The 17,575-nt window shown below is 35.0% G+C and overlaps 1 protein-coding gene across 2 annotated transcripts in view; it reads right to left on the bottom strand.

Moving 5' to 3' along the window:
* The window catches only part of SYT1 (synaptotagmin 1), a 557,800-nt gene that overhangs the window by 361,363 nt on the left and 178,862 nt on the right, over nucleotides 1-17,575 (bottom strand). For both annotated transcript variants that reach the window (XM_030323298.1, XM_030323299.1), the window contains exon 3: nucleotides 9-61. The gene's annotated coding sequence lies outside the window, so the exon portion shown is untranslated. The remainder of the gene's footprint in view (nucleotides 1-8; nucleotides 62-17,575) is intronic.

The following is a 17,575-nucleotide window of genomic DNA, read 5'->3' as shown; positions in this document are numbered from 1 at the left end:
GCACTTACTGTTCTGTGAGGAATTCTGGGGTATTTTCTTCTTTCTTTCAGATTCTTTTTTTCTATAAAGGAAAACAACATGCCCACTGGTTAGCTGACTGCATAGTTCAGAATCATTTCAGATTGTCATTAATGTGACTGATTAATTTTATTATGTAATATTTCTACTAAAAAATCTTGAGAGATATATATCCAAATACAATATAACGTCACGTATATGTACATTTAGTATATAGAGTAGAAGACAGAGATTGTTAGGGATTTTAAAGTTGGTTTGAAGAACTAGAGATCAAGATTCTATGAGTAATTGATACACTGATTTTTGTGACGATGCTTCTTGCAGTATAGCTTTTCTACTTTAAAAATGAAACAATACGGGAGCCTGGGTGGCGCAGTCGGTTAAGCGTCCGACTTCAGCCAGGTCACGATCTCGCGGTCCGTGAGTTCGAGCCCCGCATCAGGCTCTGGGCTGATGGCTCGGAGCCTGGAGCCTGTTTCCGATTCTGTGTCTCCCTCTCTCTCTGCCCCTCCCCCGTTCATGCTCTGTCTCTCTCTGTCCCAAAAATAAATAAAAAACGTTGAAAAAAAAATTTAAAAAAAAAATTAAAAAAAATAAAAAAAAATGAAACAATACTCATCTAGGTAGACATTGTTAGAGAATATTACATTATTTATTTAGAAAGAATCATACAGTTATTAGTCAGTTAAATACATGGTGCTATATTTAGTATTGACATGATCATAGTTGACTCTTAAACAGTGTGGAGGTTAGGGGCACTGACCCTCCTTGTAATCAAAAATCCTTATGTCACTTTTGACTCTCCCCAAATTTGACTACTAACAGCCTACTGTTGTCCAGAACCCTTCCTGATAACATAAAGCCAGTTAATGTATATTTTGTTTATTATGTTTATTTGTTATATAATAAAGTAAGCTAGAGAAAAGAAAATGTTAAGGAAATCATAAAGAGGAAAAAATACATCACAGATTTGAGTGGACCCATGCAGTTCAAACCGTGTTGTTCAAAAAGATTTGACAAAAATGTATATATATCCCCCAGCAGGGGTAAAGAGAAAAATAATCTCACATCGCTGTGTTAAAAAAAAAAAAAAAAAGTACAACTTCTAGTTTAGAGAGTAAGAAAACGAAATCCTTCCCTAGAGTCAATATCAGGAATTGCTTTAATGTAATAAAGATGTCAAGAATTTCTGATTTGATTTGACGTTAGCAACTCACAAATGAAAGATTTCACAGTGCTAGAGACAAGTACCTTTTTATAGAAGTTCTGATCAGTTTTAGTCTTCAAAAATTTAAGTAGAATGAAAACCAAGAAAGAATGAAATATTTAAAAATAGGTTCATAATAGGCATGTTACTCTGTTTTTATAAGTTCTTACAGAGTCTGTTTTGAACAGAACTGCAGAAATACAATAATGCCAGCAGCTCTGGCAATTGGCTCATATAGGTACTCAGCATAAAAGATCTGAAGTGACAGCTATATTTCCAAAGCTGCATTTACTGCATCTGTTCAATGGTTAAGCCCCAAGGTCCGTTTTCATTTTATTCCTGCTTGAAATGCAACTGTTTTCTAGTAAGAGCCATTAGAAAGAACATTGTAAAAATGTGCTTAGATTTGCCTGGCTGACTCTTAAAATACGACTTTGAGCCACAATCAATTTTAGATAAGATTTCTACGTATAGTTTTGGTTACTGACACTTTTCTTATTAAAGCAAAAACTACAACCAAACTCTGTGGGTGTACATATTAAGGCACCGGAGTAACATAGACCTCTTTACAAGAAATACAGGTGGCAGCGGGGCGCTGCGGGGGTGGGTGGCCCTGCTGGAGTCAATGAAGTCTTTCTACTAAAAATCTAAGAGAATATTTGACGTTATATTTATTACACATTGAGACTTACCCAGGGGCCGGCTTCCCAAAGGGACGCAGTTAAAGGATTAAACAGTTTTTGTGACTTACGAGCCATCTGCAGGGATTTGATTTCATTTTGGTTTTACATGCAGATCTATCTCAAGGATGAATGGGCAAGCCTTTTCTACTGTAGGGGACAAACAACTATTTTACTTTTAATCTATGCACTGAATATGGATGTGCACAGTATTTTTCTCGTAGCTAATTTCTCTTGCGTGTATAAACCTCTCTCTTTATTTTAGAGGAAAAATGTGAAAATAGCACAGGATGATTTTGCACTTTCTGCCAACTGTCTGGCTTTTCAGTAATGTCATTGGTATCAGTAGGTCTGACTCAGAAAGCCTCCTGGTATTGAGACTTGGTACTTTTATGTGTTTAGATGATACTTAAAAAAATGTGAATCTTTTTAGGGAGATTTACCTATTTTTCACAAAACAGTATGAGGATTCACAGTCAATAAATCTGATGACTCTTTCATGATTTTTAATCCAGTTTTAGAAGCAGACCTGACATGGAGAAAAAAGAAATTATCTGAAACTTAGGGATTACTTTTACTTGATAATAGCTAGAAATTAAACTGCTGAACCTTGCAGCGCTAACCATGATTCTATTTATAGAATTAAGCAAAACACTCTATGCTTTAGGCATGAATATTACAAATCCTTGACTTGTTGTTTTGTGGGAGGAGGGAACTATTTGTATTTATTTTAATGCTGAATATTTAAAAATGCATAGCTGAATTTTTTTTAAAGAAGGACTCAGTTTCAAGAATGACAAATGACTAACGTTAATATCCAAACTTTGTTTAAAATATCTCAAATATTTCATTTTGATGAAAATATTGATTTTAATGGAGCTTTTAATACGTTTAATGGAAACATATCACTGAACTAAATATTTATTTAGGGTTGGATTTAAAGTGAGCACTAAAGGGGTGCCTGGGTGGCTCAGTCTGACTTCCGCTCAGGTCATGATCTCACTGTTCATGGGTTTGAGTCCCGCCTCGGGCTTTATGCTGACAGATCAGAGCCCAGAGCCTGCTTCGAATTCTGTGTCTCCCTCTCTCTTTGCCCCACCCCGGCTCGCGTTCTATCTCTCTCAAAAATAAATAAACATTAAAATTTTTTTAAAGTGTACATCATGAATCTTTGCAACATGGTCATTTGTAAACATCCCCTTCACCCCAGGTAGACTGAGATGGCATCAAAATCTCTACCCCCTGTTTTAAATCTCAAAACTACAAATTATAGATAAACTCAGAGTTCTTTTCCTTGGACTCCTTCCTATTGAAATGCCAAAACTTGTGGTTAGAAGACAGTTACAAAGTTGATGTATCATTTCCTAAACACAGATATCACTAACCCTAAGGGATTTTGTTACACATCTTCTGGCTTAAACTCTTATTCTTGGGACAGCAGTCACCAAACAGAGATTACTTTAAAAAGAAACACTATCCAGGTCATTAGTGATTGAGTGTAAAATTTTACACACAAAAATAAAGCATTGCATGACACATAGATGTATCACATAATTTTAGGTTAGATCCTGGACCTATATAGGACAAAAACAATTAGCTATTAAGAACATTACTGTGACACTAGATGAAATTTGAATATGTACTATGAATTAGACAGTGTTCTTACATCATTGGTATATTGCCTGTGTTTGATAACTGTTCTGTGTAAGAAAATGTTCTCTTCAGAATTATACTGAAATATACTCTAAAATACTTGGAATAAGACATATCATGTCTTCAACTTATTCTGAATGGTTAGGAAAAAGATATGGACAGTGTATATAAACACATAAATATAATACAATATAATATAATATATAATATAATATATAATATCATATAAATATATACACACACACACACAGAGAGAGAGAGAGAGAGAGAGAGAGAGAGAGAGAGAAAATGATACAGAACAAAATTAAACAATTGGTTAATCTAGGTAAAAGTCATATGGGAACTTAAACTATCCTTGCAACTTTTTATGAGAGTTTTTATGAAAGAACAAAATAATCATTACCAAAAAAAAGAGATTATAAAACTATTAAAAAAATAAAAATAAAGTGCCGTTTTTTCAGTATCCTTACAAAATATTTCACTGAACTGTGGCTATGTTATTTTGTCCATTAAGCACAAGATTGTTTCATTCTGTATATAACAATAAAAGAAAAGGACATTTATCTGGAAAATGGAGAGTATTAGGCAATAAAAGAAAAGTAATCCATCAATAAACAAAAAAAACTGTTTTCTTTAAATAAATGCGGCCACTATCAATACCTATGGTGCTGCTGGAATAGTGGGAAGGCAGTAACACAGAATATGGATTTTTCTTGAAAGGAAAGGGAGAATGAAATATTTTGCTTCGTATTGAGGACAAAGGAATGTGTCTATTTTTCCTTTTTTTGTGTCTAACCATTGACAGCCATTTAGGAGGCTTAATTTTACAAACCTGTCCTCATTATGATAGAAGCAAATGTTTACCAACAAAGATTGGAAAAGGGATAAAGGCTCTACTCATTTTTCTGTTGTGACACTTTATTAGACAAGTCAGAACCCACTAAAGCACTTGCTGGCAGTCAGTTACAATCATGACATATTGGGTTCAGCCATGTTTAACATTTCCATTATATTCAAAATAATTATTTTAGAATGGGGGGCTGATAATGAGGCAGAATGGCACTAAGTCAGGAGAGCCAGTTTATATCTTGAAAAGGAGGATGGGAATTAATTAAATGAGAAGCTTGGGGAAGTTAATTGGGAACGAGTGAAGATAAGGACACTATCAAAGCATGAAGAAATAAAACTATTAGAATAAAAGATCGAGCAGAAAGTCAGAGCACACCTAAGGGAGGTGAAACCTGCAGAATTACGAGTATACAGGAGCAGAATTATGCCTGTGGGTGTCCCTATTGGCTTCCAATCCCTACAGTAGTGCCTGCCACATGAATAAATGTTTGCTGAATGGATAATTGTATATTGACAAAAGTAAAATTTAGTGTCACATAATCCAAGTCTTCTTCTGTCTCTATCTAATGTGTGACCTTAGACAACTCACTTAATCTAATTTTATCAGCTGTGAAATGAGACTGTGGAAAAAGGTGATTCACCAAGGTGCCTTCCAGATCTAAATATTTCTGGACGTGGTTCTGTTTATCAAAATGGGCAACTGTGAACATTTTCGTAGAAGAGACTAGCCTTATATGAGTTTTAAATGAAGAGAAATGGGGAAAAATAGAAAAGATGAATCAAAGAGCAAAGCATCGGCTCAAGTAATGGAAAATAAGTCCCACTGAAAGAGATGTTAATAAGAGAATTCAGAAAGTGATTTATGGTTTTGATGTAAGAAGTGACATTTATGTGTACTGTTGATACAGGCATGCAGATGTAGAGATCTTTATCTGTTCTTTTTATTATTACCAGAGTGACTGTACACACCCCCTGCTTGCACCTTTAGAGTTCTCAAATAAACAGAAATGGAGAACATTCAGAAGAAGCTATAAATGGCAGGAGTTTATATAAATGTTCTCTTACTACAGGTCATGGAATTGGGACTGCCCATTTTAGAGAAAGGAAAGCTGAAGTAACTCTTAGGATCTATGTGTAATTCCATGAAGAGCTATTTAATACAAGACCCAAAAGGCACAATTGCTTATACCTCCATGAAGCCTTTGGTAATTAACACTGGCTTCCTCATGTGTTTTCTTTTCTGTAAGCTTGTTGAGCATTTACATTCTAGAAGACATACGTTAGCTTTTACTTATATGTGATCTCATTATTTTCCCCGGTTTCATCTATGCTGATTTTGAATTGATGCCGCATACTTTGCTTTTGTGTTTCCCTGGACTACAGTGGTCCTTAAGATGAGTTAGATGCTCAATAAACATTTGCCAGTGGACGGAGATGGGCACAATACACTTTGAAGTTAAAAAAGGAACTGGGATGCTGATTGGTGGCTGCCAAAAATGACTTCTTGGCCATCAAGCATGGTTGGTGGTCTTGGGACTTCTGTGAGTCCCCTACCTTCCTTTCTTCTCATCAGCCTATTCCTCTAGGCATTTTCCGTAAGAGGATCTAAAGACCTATCATGGAGATAAAAGGCATACTATTCTTTAAAAAGAAGGGTCTAGTCAAATAGTCTTCATGGGATGGGAAACTATGACCTGAAATAAGCTTTGCATGTGAGTCTGATCCAAAGCAGAGGTGAGCTGGGGCCACTTTCTGAGCTTTGTCAGACCAGAGCAGAATATTTCTTATAATCTATACTGAAATCAAGACCACTGATTGTATACTGCTACGAAAAAGCTGGGGTGTCAGTGATGGCAGAGGTAGTGTCTCTGTGGGAAGGATGGGGTAGAAAAGAGGAGGAAGGCCCAAGAGAAAGAGAATATAAGAGAACTAACTATTTTTAATGTTTATTTGTTGTTGAGATAGAGAGAGAGAGAGAGAGAGAGAGAGAGAGAGAGAGAGCGAGCGCAAGTGGGGGAGGGGCAGAGAGAGAGAGGGAGACACCGAGTCTGAAATAGGCTCTGAGCTGTCAGCACAAAGCCCGACAGAGGGCTCAAACTCTGGAACGATGAGACCATGACCTAGGCCAAAGTCAGAGGCTTAACGGACTGAGCCACCCAGGTGCCCCAGAACTAGATTATTTTCAGAGATTTCTGTACAAAGTCTAATACTGCAACAATTGGAGACTGGATACTTAGATTAAAAGATACATTATTGCTGGTTTCACAAAAAGCAGAAGTCAACTATCTTTACAAAAGACTCCAAGGTAGCTATAAAAACTTCACATTTGCTCATGGAACGGAGGGTGTTGGTAAAGTGACAGGAAATGAAAATAAGTTGACTCACCTTACCCAGTTTTTGAGGTTGGGTGGGGAGAGTGTAGTAGCAATTCTATATACACATTTAAGGTTGAAGGAGAACATTTGATTTATTTAAGCCTTGGCTTGCTGCAAATTCAAACCCAGCAAATATGTTGGGATATGGCATGAAATTATTACAGTTCTATGCTAATTGTTTCAACTTTAGTGCTGTACTGTGTTCTGGATTTAGTTCAGCACCATGGGACAGGACCAAGCTGGAAGTCCAGGGCCAGCCATGAAAAACCACAGCTAAGAAGGGGTCTCTGGTCTCCTCTCTTTACCTAACATCCACATGGGGAACAATCATAGAGACAAAAAAGAAAACAAGCAATTTCTTAGGTTAAACTTGTTCTCAAGACATCATCTTTATCTCTGTCTTTCGAGCTGGTAAATATAAAGTGTACAAATAGAAACAACAGTATACACCGGTTCATACATATCCTGGTCCTTGACATTCACAGAAAAACTGCCCTCTTTAGAGATTCATTGTAGGAGGCTACATGCCTATTTCTGGAGAAGCAGTGTGATTTTAAATAACAAGCAAACAAACAAACAAACAAACAAATGCTGTTTAGTAAGCTGCATTTAGCAGATTGTATACTTTATTACTTTCAGATTTCTAAGGACATGGTGAAGTAGTTGTTAAACCTATTTACATATGAACGAACTTGGTTCACAACTTTTTTGCAGTTAGTAAGTGGTGGACCCAAAGTCTAACTAGATTCAGCCCTGTTTGTACCTGAATCCTGTTTTTCCCTAGCAACAAAGCCTCTGTAGTGTTAGAATGGACTTTGAGAACGTAGAAAATCTATTTTCCAGCTATTTCTTTACTACTTATTAGATGTATAGCCTCTGAAGCAATTCAAATAAATGATCTTAATTGCTTCATCTGTAAAATGGGATAACACCGTACTTACCCCAAGGAAAAGATTAGATTAGCCAATTTATTGAGGTATATTCTGTTTCTAAAAGTAATCGAATATACCTAGTCTCAGAGAAATAAGAAGCCTTAAAAATAGAAGCTTTTTCAAAAAATTTTCCACATGTAACCTTTTTAAAATTACTACTTCTAGAACTTTTACCTGAATATCATAATTCCTACATTAAACAAAAGATTCTCAAATCAACACAATAATTTCATCTACATATGAAGAATTACTATCGTAAGATTACCTTCAGGATATGTTTATAAGAAGCATAAAACCTTTGTCTTACAATTTTTAATTCTAAACATCTGCATAATTGACCTAAAATTGCATTAGGCAGGAAATAAAACTGTGTGGCCATGGAAGTCTAGAGATATGTCTTTTCTTAATTAGAGCCTACAAAACTTGAATGTTCAAGTTAAGAGCTAAATACCAGGGAGACGGCTAAAAGATGTGTTGTGCTGATTTGAAACCCCAAAGTCAATGATAGCTCAAATAGCTAAACTCTCAACTCATTAAATGAACAACCCCTGAATCCCCAAAACTCTAGAAGTTAAAAAACAATGGCAACAATAAACTTTGAATAAAACATTTTAAGTTAGTTATTAGATGTGAAGGAGCTGTAAATGGTAAGAAGTTCAAAGAATGGAATGGCATTTCTATTCTGAAAGAGAATATATGAAGTGATAGTCCAGAACAATAGACTCTAGATTCCATTAGATTCTAGATTAAAAACAAATTTATAAGTAGAAAAGACCAAAGGGGGTGGATATAAAAAAGATCCTTGCCATAAGTAAGAACCAACCACTTAACCCTGATAAAATTATCGTTTCTTAAGATGACCATGATACAATCTTATAAAATCCTAAATTAATGATTTATTCAGAGAATTCAAAAGATGATTTAAGAAAACATATATTTGAGAAAAAAAAGAATAGCCATCAAATTATAGGAGGAATGTGTAGTTAAATCATACTAAAGTTTTCATTAGAGAAAACAACTAGCATTAGATATTTGGGTGACAGTTCAATAAAATTTTATTAAAAAAAAAAACTGATACTGTTTTACCTGGGTTTGAAAAAGACTCTCATGTCATCCATGAAATGATAATAATGGATAGGATAACAGCCAAAAAAGTGAGGCAAAAACATGGGTGAGTTGTTTTCTCAGCTTCTACTCTTTGATCCTTCACTTGTCTAACATGAATAGCAACTAATTTTCACTGTCAAAAAGAATATGATCAAGATTAATTTCTTAGAAGTAATTCCTTAGAATAGGCAAATTTCTTTGGAGGACTCCAGGCAGGGATTGTAACGGTCAGTTTTGGGCTCCCTGATAGGAAACTTAATTGAAGAGCCCCACCTTCAGTTTGAAACTAAAATTCATTTGGAATTACGTACAGCAGCAAGTGAACTTTTACTGTGTTCCTCAGTGCTATCATTGTGTTTCTGCCATAGAGTCCCCTAGCGCTGTAATCACCTCTTTAGTTATAGTTTAAAGAAGTGTCATTTTTGAAAAGAAACTGATTTTATTATAATCACTTTCATATCCTTGATACAGAGAGAATCAGAAAATAATCATGTCATAATTCACTTTAACAGACTTTAATGTAGTCTACGTAGTGCCATCGACCACATGTGGATTTCTCATTTTGCTAATAATCCTGACATGAACTAAAATATCAATATAATGAAATCATTTGAATGCTAATTATATTGAGAATGGTAAATTTGGTTGTCAGAGGTTGGTGGGAAGCAGACCTTTTTCTAGTTGACTACAAATCACAGTCTTATTGTCAATACCCTGGAGGCAGCCCCAAGTGAAGCCACAGTTTCATCTCTACAATCCGGCAAATCTCAACAATTGCTGTTGAGTTTCTATAGTATTGTTTTAGGAGGCATGTGGGATAAAAAGAAGTAGAAGAAGGGTGCCTGTCTGTCAAACCCCAATTCATAACTCTACCTCAGCACTGTACATGGATTTAAAGTCTGTTTTGTTGTTGTTAACTCCACATCACTGGAAGCTTTCCAACCTTCAGTTCATAGTACTTAGTACGTCTCCTGGCATATATGGGGTTCTAAGCAAATGTTTGTTGAACTGAACTCTTGAAGAACTCAAGTCAGTCTCCTTTGTCTACACAGCATTCTTTCACTAAAAATTCTCTTTGCCAATTTGGTGGTACAGTTGAATCACAGAGGTGCACTTACTTGGCGGCCACACTTAATGCCAGGTATGCTTTTTGGTTTTTCTGTGTACTTGATTTTGGCAGGGTCTAGCTATTATATAAGGCACAAACATTGTAAATAATCTCCTATGACATCTTTTATTTAGATCTATTTTCATAAAGGCTTACATGAAGCTTACATAATTAGATTTGTGATCCTCATGGAAAGGAAAAGAGGTACAGAAGACATTCTGCCATGTATGGGCAAACATTCTAGACATTTCCCATGTCAGAAATGTCTGACTACATAATATTATATCTTATTCTATTCCACCACTTTTTCTCTCTCCCAGGTAGATAATTTCTACCCCTCAAACCTAAGCCTCTTTCCCATTAGGCACCCATTTACTTTTCTTATAGGTTCTATGAGAAAAGGCAGAGTTAATTGTGTGATGTGTTTAGTATGGAAGTTACATGATAGGTTACTAATAAGGACTATCACCTTAACAGGAAGTTAAAACCCATTTGACTTGGTGAATTGGGGATATTCAAACCCAAAATTAAAAATTCTCCTGAATTTTCTTAATTTTCTTATGTTAAACTTGTTCTCAAGACATCTTTATCTCTGTATTTCTAGCTGGTAAATATAGAGTGTACAAATATATACAACAGTACACATTGGTTCATAGGTATCCTGGACCTTGACATTCACATGAAAACTGCCCTCAGAGTTTGTTTCTATGTCGTGGTCTTCATGTTCCTTTATTAAAAAGAAGCAAATGCCATGAAAATAAGTTAACATGGAAGACCCAATCAATGCATCAGGCATAATCTATAATCTCAAATTTTACATGATTTAAAATTGATCAATAGTATTTGCAAGAGGTACATAATAACATTTACATACCATTTTAACTAAGGAGATTGTTCTTATAGACTTGTTAAAATACACTTTAATATGGGAAGAATAAAAGAATTGTGTCATTAATAGTTAATTTCATCACAAATGATACTATTTGATGATTATTTCAATCTCAATTTTATTGAGGAAGCTGGTTTTGGTGGATTTTAGGTAAATCTTAAATTTTAGGTGTTTATTCTGTGCCTAACTATGCATGTTTTATTCTTTCTGGTGGGTGCGTTTATGGGTACATAAATATACATACAGAATATGTATACATACACACCCATAAATATACACACAGAATATATACATGTACATGCACACACCATGTAGACTTTCGGAATGAATATATATATTCCATATATTTGATTGATGGATGGATGGATGGATGGGTAGATAAATAGAATAAAGAAAGAGAAATGAAGGGAGGGAGGGAAGAATAAAGGGAGGGAAGAAGAGATGGAGAAAGAGAGAGAAAGAGAAAGGAAGAGAGAGCGAGAGAAAGAAAGAAAGTCAGTCAGTCGTGGAAGTAAGTGTGCATTGCAGGTAATAATTGAGGCAACACCACTGGAGACAACATGCACCAGAGGAAAATTCAACCTGCCTCGTCTAAATCTAGTCATTATTTAAATAAAATGTAGGTACTTCTAAGACAATATAGAGTTGATAGTATCACCTTACTTCACATAACTTAAACATAAAGCTGTTTAAACAACTAAATTCTTGTTTCTTTTATTTGTGAAAGCCTCACCAAAGCAATTGATGCAGTTCCTTCATAATATATAATCAACCTATTTTTCTGGTGGAATACTTTGAGAAAAGTACTTGCTAAACACTGTTCCACACACAAAAATGAGAAACTGCAAGGGATTTCTGTTTTCAGTAATTTTTAGTCCAGAAGATATGGTGGAGAAGGGATAGTTGAATCCACTCGTAACTCTTGAATGAGAAAAGCTGATGAGTTCTCTATGTATACAAACTAAAACCTAGTGCAATCGCCAAAGCCCTAATAGTGTGTGGTATTTGTAGGATGACCATTCTTTGCCTGAGTTTTGCTATAAAGAAGTATCTCAGTTGGAGGTACCAGTCACGGAGCAACAAATTTGTGCAAGGGAAAAAAGCACTGGGCATGTTTGGATTCTTGACACTAAGTTAGTATGACAGGAGAATAAGGTTAAGTATGGAAGGAGAGAGAAATGAGGCTGGAAAAGTAGACCGGGACATACTGTAGATAACCTGAGGATGAGATTACGAAGGCGACAAGGAGCAAATGCAGGTTTCTGAAGAGATCAATTGATTTTCTGAGATGATCGATATATCAAAGGAATTTGGTAGTATTCTTTTAAGTCATATTTTATTTAAATTTGTGCGATAAACTTTTTTAATTAAAATAGTACACAATATTGTATGGCAAATTTTAAAGGGTGTGTTAAGAAGTATATAAAGTATAACATTTTTGTTTCTTTCATGAAAGTGTTAACAGTGAATTGCACTGTTAAGAAAGAAACACACTGAAGAGAAAGACGTTGTCTGATTTGAAGTCGCAGAATTTCCTGTAGTTTATTCTATATGGCATTGATAATCTGCACCCAAGAGAGAAAAAGAAAATGAAGAAGAGACAGTGAAGCAAGTCAGATATATAAACTAAACACCATGGCACTTAAATGTATTGGAATTGATACTGTGCTGTGGTTAGAAAATATTGTAACATTCAGTTAAGGTAACTGTTCTATATACATGGTTGTGTAAAAAGAAGAACATTATCTTGGTAACATAGTTGGCTATAAAATTATCTTTACTTGCAAAATGTTACCATACAATGTCTTAAAGGAACATTACTGCTATAATCAATTAACTTGCAATTACCATGTAACCTCCTATGTTCACACTTAACACATCTGTATAAATAAAACTTCATTTGAGGATCGTTAGCTAGAGAATAACATTACATGCATGGAAAATATTTTAATTTCACTAATTTCACAAGTGATGCTAAATTAATCACCAAGTCAGAAGTCACAAATGTTTCTGAATCTGGATGGTTGGAAGAAGGAGGAGTGTATGTTTGGTTTCATATTCTATTGTATTTATCTTTTCTGGTATTTAGTTTTGAGAAGTGTTCAAAAGTGTATTTACTCCTGCCCTACAACTTTCCAGAACCAATGTTAGTCACTTAGCTTTTTTTCTTTACTGGTTTGTACAATGTAGTGCAATAGTACCGTATATAGATTAAAAAACAATTTGCACTGTTGATGCTGATGTATGGAGTAATTTTCTCAGGCTCTTTCAGTGCAATCTGCAAATGCATTAACAAAGGCTGGAAAACAAAAGCAATCTACACTACCCATAACACACATGGGTGAAATATTGAAAAGTTTGAAAGTGTAATTGATACCTCCATTAGTAGAAATTACCTAGGAATGAGAAAGCACTCCTACTACCATGCAGAACTTGAAAAGCCAAGTATCCCTTGGACAGCTTCCTGAATAAGAGAGTAATGACCCAACCACTGAATAGAGGAAGAAGAAATATTTGTGACTATTGTTAACTTAAAAGACTTTGCAATAACGCTTTTAGAAAATCTGTAACTGCTATTATTCCCTGCTGAATGGAAGGAACCCCTACATATATTTTCTGTTTCTCATTCCATTTCATCTACCCTGTTGCTCTTGACAGAAGGTCAGTGTTAGAATGTAGTTTTTACATGAGAAAAAGCATAAAATCTTCATCCAGTTACATAATTATCATGCTGAAATACTTCATTGTTTTGCAATACCATGTTCAAAAAACCCGGCAAATTTTAGACCAAAAATAAGGCTGTATAATTAGCCATTTATCATTCATACCTAAATGGTGAACAGTGTGTTATTATACGTCTTTTTGGGGGAGCAGGGAGGTCACTGATACAAACTCAACTTTTTTTTTTTTGTTTTTGATCTAACAAAGATATATTGAATGGGTACCGTGTGACAGATGTAGTGCTAACATGCTGTGGGCACAGAGGATCACAGGATACACATGGGGTTTACTCCCATAATGCTTATAGTCTCTGCAATGAACATGTATGCTCTAATTTTCTTTATGGGGGAAAAAAAAAACCTGACTAGCATTTTAGCTCTATCCAGGGTCATCTATCTTCATGTTTTTGGATTTGGAACCTCTAAAGCATTAAGCTGGCCAGGAACACGCATTATATTAGCACATTTACACTTAAAATTTCAGAAGAAGAATATGAGAAGATAATGTTTAAAAGTATGTTTTTCTCAGGGCGCCTGGGTGGCTCAGTGGGTTAAGCATCCGACTTTGGCTCAGATCATGATTTCATGGTTTGTGGGCTCAAGCCCTGTGTCTGGCTCTGTGCTGACAGTGCAGAGCCTGGAACTTGCTTGGGATTCTGTGTCTCCCTCTCCTTCTGCCCCTTCCCTGCTCACAGTATGTCCCTCTCTCTCTCAAAAAATAAATAAATATTAATTTTTTTTAAAAAAACAGTATGTTTTTCTATTGGAGTAAAGAAACATCTGATAAGTTCTGACAAGGCTAGCAGAAGACAGCTCTACAAAAAGGAAATTTTAAATGGCTTGTCAACAAACAGTGCACGATTTTTCTGACGTTTTCTAACACGTGTTTTTATGGAGATATCTTTGAGATGATAAAAGTGACCATGTATTTCTACAATATTACTTGAATAAGTAAACAATGATCTCATCTTAGAGATTTGGTGATATTCAATATAGCTCTTTTGCTCCTTTATCCTAATGAAATCTTTTATCAATTTATACTATGCCTACACTAAGAAATGGGCAAGCTCAAATGCTCAGGAATGTATTAGGAGATATATCTACCCATAGGCAGGCGAATAACCATTAACACTTGGCCAGTGGTTGATGCAAATTCATGGTTAAACTGGTTTCTATTTATTTAAAGCAAATTCAAAATAATTAGTGTGATGGTAAACCTTTAACTGTTGCAATAGAAGTTATCTTAATAAAGCTTATTAATGTTTTTAAATAACTCATTTCTATCATCCCGAGTTAAAATTATCTATAGCATATTGTGTTTACTACTTCTGACCAAAAAGAATCCATTCTTTCAGACATTTTGGGTGTGATGTTATTTAATCATAAATTGGCTTCAAATGTGTGTGGTTTTTACCTAAATCTCTTGGTTTTCAACTTTCCTTCTACATTCATTCAACAGGGGTTTGATACACACACACACACACACACACATTTTTTTATTCTTTGAGAACCTGTGATATGATAGGCACTGTTCAAAGAGGTGAATATAGCACACAATTTCCTTATTCTCATGTAATCAATGAGAAAGTGATTCAGTATAACTCCTGGTTGTAACAGTGGCTATAAGGAAAAATATAGACAGGTAGGTCTTAAAAGAATTAGGCAAGAAGCAGACAGAAGATGCTATTTTCGGTAGAGTGGTCAAGAAAGTCAGCTCTGAAAGGAGATTTGAGCAGAGACCAGAGTAAAATGAGAAAAACAGCTGTGTAAGGATGCAGGTAAGAACTTCAGAGCACAATGGCCTGAAGCAGGGAAAGATTGTTTATGTTTAGGGTAGAGCAGAGTAGCAAAGACATAAGCAAAGCATCTTCCAAATATTAAGGTTAGATTGCTGTGTGAATAATTTCAAGGTGTATGTTAAAATCTATTAAAAGAATACATCAATATCTAATGCTGTGTGGATTTTCAAAGAGTTTTAAATGCAGCCTAATAGCTAAAAACAAACAGGCAAATCAAGTTATTCCAAGTGTGTTATTTAATATGTCTTTTTTTTTTTTCTTATCAGGTTAAAACATGGGTGAGAATGGGCAATTTTGTCTGGTGATCAATAGACAAATGCATTACACATCCACAAAATGCAATTACTTCTTTGAGTCTTCACTTCCTCATTTCTATAATCAGTACACTAATTCCCTTGATCAGGAAAAGATAATAACTCTGTGTACTTAGAGTATGTTTACACAACAGATAGACTACGTATTCTCAATGGGTTAATAACTTCCTTCTTTCTTAAAACAGAAGCATAAATTGCTTACAGTTAATCTGTTAGAAAAGGAAATGATTCTAAACACTTTATAAGTAGTATTTTCTTGGGGCACCTGGGTGGCTCAGTCGGTTAGGCATCCAACTTTCAGCTCAGGCCATGATCTCATGGTTTGTGGGTTCACACCTGCATCAGGCTCTGTGCTGACAGCTCAGAGCCTGGAACCCGCTTTGGATTCTGTGTCTCCTTCTCTCTCAAAAATGAACAAACATTAAAAAATTAAAAAAATATATTTTCTCAACAATCATAAGAAACTAAAATAAACGATGAATAAAGTGAACAAATCAAGCTTTAAAATATAATTCTTTAATATTATGCCAAATGCATTTATATTTCAAGTCTTCTCTATTTATTAAATTTTTATTTGAGAGAGAGAGAAAGAGAGAGAGATTGACTGAGCAGGGGAGGGGTAGAGAGAGTGGAAAAGAGAGAATCCCAAGCAGGCTCCGTGCTCAGCAGAGTCTGGTGTGGGGCTCAGTCTCACAACTGTGAGATCATAACCTGAGCCAAAATCAAGGAGGATGCTTTACCGACTTTTACCCAGGTGCCCCTCAAGGGGCTTTTTAAATATTTCAGATATTTTATATCTACACTGAGAAGGAGGATTCATTTTGAAGCAGCCGCACCCTCGTATATAGACATAAGCGACTTCTCCATAGCAAAATCAGAATAAGATTTCCAACAGTGTATGTGTGCATTAACATCACCAACCTTCTCAAAAAGTCACTTATACGGGTAGTATATAGTATTAAAAAAAAACAAACACCTCTAGGTTCAGTTTTTTTAAATCACTTTTTACCACTTAAAAGCTATCATGCAGACGTGCATGTGCATACGCTGCAGAGTAAAACACAGAATATATGTATTTAGCACATATATGCACACAAACACATGAACTTATCCATGTTATAAGTGTGTTTTGTATATGTGCATAATGTGTGTATATATATATTTATGACTGAGAAATAAAATTACATTTTTATTCTATAATGTAAAATAATAGCCAGAAGTCTGCCACCAAGTGTACCTCTCTGATTCTCCTCTCTAGATTTGTGAACCAAATGACATTCCAAAAGGAAGCTATTAAACTTAGTTTGTAATGATTTTTAAAATGGCTATTAGAAACTCTAAGTTTCGGTAGAATTTCAACTTCATTTCCAGGCTTCCTAGTGCTTCTATAACATTTAACAAGCAAATATCATTATATTTTGGCTTTGAGTTTACGAGTTTTTAAAGTCAACTCAGAGAAAATGGAATCATGATGATTAGACTCATGATTCTCATTGAAGTAAAAGTAATGATGTCTCAGATCACTTTTTTTTTTTGGCCTCCAAAGGAAAATTATCCTGAATTGAGACCTGAGTGTTTAATACATGTATCATGTCAAAATACTTCCAGACAAATCAGTACCGTCTAAATGGTAAAACCATGCATAGAAACTTGGATAGAAAAATCAACACTCATACTTGGTGTTCACAAAAATTAGTGTATACACATGTGGGCTTTAGCTTTTGAATATGAGTTCTATATGGCTAAGGAAATAGTTTATAAGTGCATTAGAAATAAGTTTATTCTGCCTTGCAACTGATTGTAAAGAGGTCACAATAAATGCAGGATTAAGTACCTATTATCTTGGAGCTATTACTAAAGAAAATATGTAGCTAACAAGCAGGACTTCAAGAAGACAATACATCATTACAAAGGAACAAAGCTG

This window comes from Lynx canadensis, chromosome B4, assembly GCF_007474595.2.
Source record: "Lynx canadensis isolate LIC74 chromosome B4, mLynCan4.pri.v2, whole genome shotgun sequence".
NCBI classification, from domain to species: Eukaryota; Metazoa; Chordata; class Mammalia; order Carnivora; family Felidae; genus Lynx; species Lynx canadensis.
The sequence above is the reverse complement of the archived record's forward strand: the minus strand, read 5'-3'. Positions and strand labels throughout refer to the sequence as shown.